Genomic DNA, 7,180 nt, shown 5'->3' on the forward strand with positions numbered 1-7,180 from the left:
CCCTAAATCCTAAACCCTAAACCCTTGGGTAAACCCTAAACTCTAGGATAAATCTTAAACTCTAAGATAAATCTTAAACTCTAAATCAAAATCACTAAACACGAAAACACTCAATGGTTTAGGGTTTAGGATTAGGGATTAGGATTTAGGGTTTAGGGTTTAGGGATTAGGATTTAGGGTTTAGGGTTTAGGGATTAGGATTTAGGGTTTAGGGTTTAGGGATTAGGATTTAGGGTTTAGGGTTTAGGGATTAGGATTTAGGGTTTAGGGTTTAGGGATTAGGATTTAGGGTTTAGGGTTTAGGGATTAGGATTTAGGGTTTAGGGTTTAGGGATTAGGATTTAGGGTTTAGGGTTTAGGGATTAGGATTTAGGGTTTAGGGTTTAGGGATTAGGATTTAGGGTTTAGTATTTTGCTGACGACGTTAAAAATATTTTTTTAATTTTTTTTTCTATAGCTGCTATTTTTTTTTTACTTTTTTATTTTAAAAACATAATATAACTTGATAATATTTTGTTTCCTTTTTTAAAAGATTTCGAATTTGAAATAATGAAATCCTATTGGCTGGTGAATCTAGAGGTTCACCCTAGGGGTGAACCCAAGAATAACTCTTATGAGAATACACGTCTGACTGTGCCATTCCGAACTGTCCTATGAGATCCATGTTCGATGGTGTACCCTAAACCATGTTGAAGATCTCTTGTAATATTTTTCTCCATAAACTGTAATATCTTTTCATGTAGAAGCATAATGAATTTTTAATCACACCATTAGACTTAATGGGCTTCCACAATATCGAATAAGATTAATAAATAGAAAGACAAAATATTACATTATACAAAGTTTTAAATAAGATAAAATCCAAAATATTTGTATCAAAAAATTGAAAATTAACACAACCACATTTACCAAACAAAAAAAACATATATAGTTAAGTTTTTTATTACACTGAAAAATTATCGGCTCTAACAATAATTACTTTTTAATATGTTTAAACAAAACATAAAGACACAATTACAAAGATTATCTATTGTATTAAATAAAATTGTTAAATACATCAACGAAAAAAATTTGTTATGTTAAGAGATTTTTGATTAAAATAATATAAAATTATATCAAAAGTATCAAAAAAGGTTAAAATCTATTAGTTGTAAATTGTATGAAAGTATTCAACAAATATAAAGATAAAATCTATTAGTTATATCGAATAAAATTGTCAGATACTATGACAAAAAATTGTCAGATACGATGATTAAATAAAAATTATCATAACAAACAACATTATGGCTAATGATGCAAAAGTATTATATCAAATAAAACGACAAAATTAGCCGATAAAACATCAACAATATCAAATATATTCATCGGATTCGTCAACAAAATAAATTGTATCGAATAAAATTGTCGGATACGATGATTAAATAAAATTTATTATAACAACATTGACAACAATAACAGCGCAAGATTGAACCTCTCTCTTATCTCACCTCTATCTTTCAGAGAGAGGTTCGCCGTTCGTGCCGGTTCCTTCTCCGGCAATCTTGACCCGTGGTGTTCGGGTTTCCTCTCCGGCGTGGATGGCTTTGATAGCATCGTATGGCCGGCTTATGTTCCGGTGTCGCACATATCCTTTGGTGGACGACCGACTTTTGGCTCCGGGGCCCACGCCTTCCTCTTTGGTGTTGGACCGCCGGCTTCTGACTCCGTTTAACATCATCTTCTGGTGTTTGATGGCAGATTAGCTCCGGATTGTACCGGATTCTGTTGGGCCTCTTCTTCTTTGTGCCTCTCTGTTCCAGTAGATTTCGGCTTCGATTGGATCGACAATGGTTTTTTATTGGAATTCCTTCATCGGAAGAGGAGTTCTTTTGGCTATAGATCCATGGCGTAAGGTTTTTCGGCGATGGAAGCTAAAGCGGTGTGGCTGTGATACGACCAAAATATGGATCACTCTTTCGGTAAGGTTGATATGAACTCAGATCCGAGAGGATTGAGAACTGATGGATCGAGGGGTGACACTAAGGGTTGCGGAATAGCCCAAAGATACTACCAGACTTCGATCGTTGCCGGATGTGACGCACCGGTCCAACAAAAGAAGGATCGAAACTTGGAGATAACCTCACCAAGAAACTAAGAAGTGTTCTAAACAAAGAACAATGAGAGAAACTCATAAAAAAGGAAAAACAATCTGTTTTATTTCGTGGCTCTAAGGCCTTATTTATAGGATTACAAGTTGTAGAGATCCAAAGAAAAATGTGCTAAAAACAAGACATTGGAAATAGAAACAAAGACTTGACTAAATAAAGTCTTTGACTGAAACTTGGACTACCTCTTCATATAGCCACGACCAGGACTTTGAAAGGTGAAGAATATACTCCTGATATGGGCCAAGACATGTCCCTTTGAGGCCTGGTCGAAATCCATCTTTTCCCTTAGCCAATATTTATCGGTTTCTCCATTTGGCCCAAACAAGCTCGTTTTTGAATCTTTTTGAAAACCATCAAGCCCAATGCTTTCTTGAACATTTAGAACATGAATAATAACCTTTGTCATGATTGAATTGACCGTTGGTTCATCAGAAAGAAGGTTAGCCATTTCGAGCTTCTCGGGTGGTCTGAATTCGCGAGAACTGAAGATCACCTGATTTGTAAATAGCATAACTATCACATATGAACTCCGTTTGATCTGATTCTTCTTCAAGGAGCTCCGTAATTGAGTTGAGAACATTCTCCAAGTGATTTTATGCGTAGAAGCCTCGTGGTTTGGAAGATATGAGTCAAACAATGAACATATATCTTTACTGCTTTCCATGATCAAGCCATGCATGCCTGTTTTGCCCGGTGCGCTACCCCACGGCACATCAGGCTGGGTCTTTCTCACCTTCATATCTCGTCGGCGCGGAACTCTTTGAACGGTAACCTGTTTCCGGTGTGTTCCGGTGGTTTTCCGATTAGTAGTTCCGGCGGTGATGCGCTAGCCGGTGAAGTTCGGTGGCGTTCCGGCTTTAGGGCACGTGTCCCCTCCTCGCCAAAATGTTAACGCGTGGAGAAGTTCGGATTGGGATCACCGTTTTCCTTTGGGCTTTATTTCTGGCTGGGTCCGTTTTCTTTATGTTTGGGCCTTTGTTGTCTCTTTTTAATTTTGGGCTTTTGGGCCTCCCCTGTATTATTATCTTTGTTTATTAATAATATCAGATGACAAAAAAAAAAAAGTGGTATTAAATCGACCTGGTATGATTATAAAATGAATCGAGGAATTGTCCTTAATTAGACAATCATATGCTTTCTTGCGAAAAAAAAAAAAAACAGCGCAAGATTACTATATCAGACAAATTGTCGGATACGAAGAAAAAAGAAAAAAGAGATCGAACATGTTTGTCGGATTCGTCAACAGAAAAATTAACGTGTCAAATAAATTGGCGGATCAATTATTAAATTAGACTTATTATAACAAATAACATTGACGGATAAGACAACGCAAAATTATTAAATCAAATAAAACTTTCAGATACAAATAAAAAAAAAAGGAAAAATAAATCAAACATATTTATCAAAATCATCAACAAGAATAATTATTTTGAACATAATTATTGGATTTTATAGTTTAGTGAATTGTTATAGATGTTTATATATTACTATTTAGATCTGATTTTATTTGTAGTGAAAATATAGTTGAATACGCATCAAACAAACAAGATATATTCTGTGAAATATACTTTATAAAGCATGTTTTTAAGTTTCTTTTCAATTCAACCTCAGTAATAATTTATATTTGAAGAGATATATTTATGGTTAAAATAGTTCTTTTAATATAAAAATAAAATGTATTTATAGTATTCAAGATGTATATTTGGTAAGAAAATAGAGGTTAAGAAATAATGTACGCTTAAAACTGTAAAGATTACCAAAATCATAAATTGAATATTTTATCTATGTTTATTTTGGATTCCTACTAGTGTATATTTTTCCTTAGTTTGTTTTTCTAGTTCTCATTGTTTAGATTTTGTCTATAAAACTTAATAATACAATTCATCATTAACCAAAACTTAAATATTTTATCTTCTTTCATATTTTTCTAATAATTTTCACACAAATTAAATAATGTATATTTATTTACCCTTTCCGTTTCATAATTTTAGATGTCTTACTATTTTAAGATACTTATAAGTTTAATGTAAATTGAGTGACCAATAATATTTTATTGTGCTATTTATAATTAGTTATTTTTTAAAAATTTATAATGTTTATAATATTTATTTCAAAATTAAATTTCTTAATGCTATTGAGTATATCTTTTTTACTGACACACTGAAGAATATTTTCTGGTAATATAATAAGTTATGATTATTGGATAGAACTGAAATTAATTTTAATTTTAATAGCATCAACCAATAGTGGTTCTTGGTTTTTTGGTCGATTAACCTTTATAATCTATCAAAAAATGTAATTATAAATTTTCATGATCATAAACAGCTAACTACATGAGATATGATGGAAAAAATCAGACATATTCATTGAAACTGAATTTAGATATGTAAAAAGTTGCCTTGAAAAGTGAATCTATGGGTTTTTTTTTGTCATCCTATGGTATTTTAACTAAATTCATAAGAACTAAGATATATATTTTCAAAATGTATATTAAATAGCTCGTTAGTTATCAAAATCTATATATATAAAAATATGTTTGTCTCTCTCCTAGGCTATCTACGTGGAAAATCACTCTCTGACAGGCCGACACGTGTCTCTGGGTTTTATTTTTTTGGCTGGGCTTGAGTTTAACTTTGGGTTTATACTATGAACAATTGACAGGCTTTTTACTCTTTAATATTAATGAATGTGTTAATTATTTCTTAATACATAGTAGATAGATAAATAAAAAAACATTACGATATGGACGTTATATTATCATGAAAGCAATTTTTACCCTACGTACCTCATCATGTGATAATTTATAAAGTAGCAACGAATCTATGAGTTCAGCAAATTTGCAATTACCTACGTCAGAATTTTAAGTATATAAACAGTCAACATTAGTGTGTTGAATATTATATTCATATGATTTAAAAGCTTTTACAAATTTTTATTTTTAAACATACACCAAAAAATTTATGAAAGTAAATATCCATTCAGGTTCTCAACCACTTCAAATACCACCAACGCCAAAAAAATTTAATCAAGTGCACGAAAACTATAATATATTTAAAACTACAATAAATACATTAGTTAATGAAAAATCCTTTTTAAAAAATATTATGGATCATACATAAATATTAAGAAAAATGTATAAAAAGAAATAAAAGTAACAATAACTTGAAGAACAAAATGTATAAGACTTAGAATATTTATGATTTGTGGTCTAAGATATATTCAACTTATTGTCCTAATCAAGGTGGAATAAACATTGAATATTATATATACATAGAAATATTTTTAGTGGTAGGGTATATTTATAATTTCCATTATTTGGCCAAATAAAGAAAATGGAAATAACCATGAAAAGAAAACTACTTTAAATAACTTAATCAAAACAACAACCACGTACAACTAAACCCAATGAACGTCTCAACCTCAAAAGAAAGATGGTATAAGAGCAAAAATCCCAAGACATGATATATAGTTTTGTACTAACAGCTTACCAACCAATTTAATTTACATAGTTCATTCAACAGTAATCAAAGCTAGCAAATATCCCTAATCAAAGTAAATACTGGTAGCTTCATAGTCTATTTAGTATTCAGATACATTAACATGTACAATATTTAAGTAATATGTATATTTTTATATGATACAAATTTATATTAAACATTCATTGTAACTGTTTAAATTGTTTTTTTAATTTTCATCCCGCCCGGACCGGCCCTGGTAGCTAATATAACTGGCCACATATTTTTAATAAACTAATATTAGTTCAAAATATGAATATATTGTGTATTTTAACTAAACTCATAAGAACAAGAATATTTATTTTTTAAAATAACTCAATTACTTTTCAAAATATAAAATAAGTGGTTGTATATTTTTATAAATTAAATTGAAGTGTCACATATTTTATATTTTAAGATATTAAATATATAGTTTGTAACGGATGAAGTATTATAAAAATAAATTGGTACGGCAATTACGACGAATGAGACATTAAAAGCTCATAAAAGAGAACAGATTTTGGCATTAGAATCTGGAAATTCGGACAGCAACTTTTAAATTAAACAAATACTACAAATTGAGCACCGGCGGATCAAAAGCTGAGGAAAATCAGGAGACGTGGCACAATCACGAGGACGCGCGGCTCAGGAACCGCGTTTTAATGAAGACCCGTGAGGTTCACGTCTAAGGGTCCCACCACCGTCACTCGGAGCCGTTACAAAGGAATCGCTTGAGAGCGTTATGATGCGCTTGACTGATTTTGTGACATAAGCCAAAGTAGCCGCCCTTCCCCTAAAACTTAAACATTGGGTCCCACTTCACATTTCTAAACGTGAGGTATCTTCTTTTCTAAATCTCCTTACTCCACGTGGAATAAGAACACGTGGCTAACGATTAAGGTAGGAGGCAGAGAGAGAACGATGGTGGGCCCACCGACAGTACATTCACCTTTTTAATTTTTTTTTAAATTTTTGAAAAGACATAATTAAATTTGACGGCAGGAAGAGACCGTGAGGTTTTGAATATTTTAGTTTAGTTAATTAGTTTATCGTGTGTTATTTTTTCGCTAACGGCTGGGTCAACAGTTGACACTTCACACCTACTTATGTCTTCACGTACTTGATTAATACTAACTCCGTTTTTAATATAAGCTCCTACGTTAAGAAATTATTGATTTTTTATATTTATAAACAAAAATATCATTAACTATTTACTTAATCAAAAATCAACTAATAATAAAATAGAAGGTATATTATCATTGGTCACATAACATTAAGTGTTAATAAATTTTACATAGACGGGATTAGGTAGCACACTTGGTTGTGAACCTTGGGGGCCAATTGTCATGCTCACGGGTTCGATACCAGGCTGTGGCGAACTGCCGATCCCTGTCACCCACACATATATGGGCCTACGCTTTAGGGTCCATTTGAATATCCGGAGAGAGGGTCTATCCGTGGACTGCACCTCCCCTTGGGGATTAGTCTGGGCCTCTCCGGAGGCCTGGGATACCCCAAATTAAAAAAAAAAAAAAAAAA

This window comes from Brassica oleracea, chromosome C6 (genome assembly GCF_000695525.1).
Source record: "Brassica oleracea var. oleracea cultivar TO1000 chromosome C6, BOL, whole genome shotgun sequence".
Classification (NCBI taxonomy): Eukaryota; Viridiplantae; Streptophyta; class Magnoliopsida; order Brassicales; family Brassicaceae; genus Brassica; species Brassica oleracea.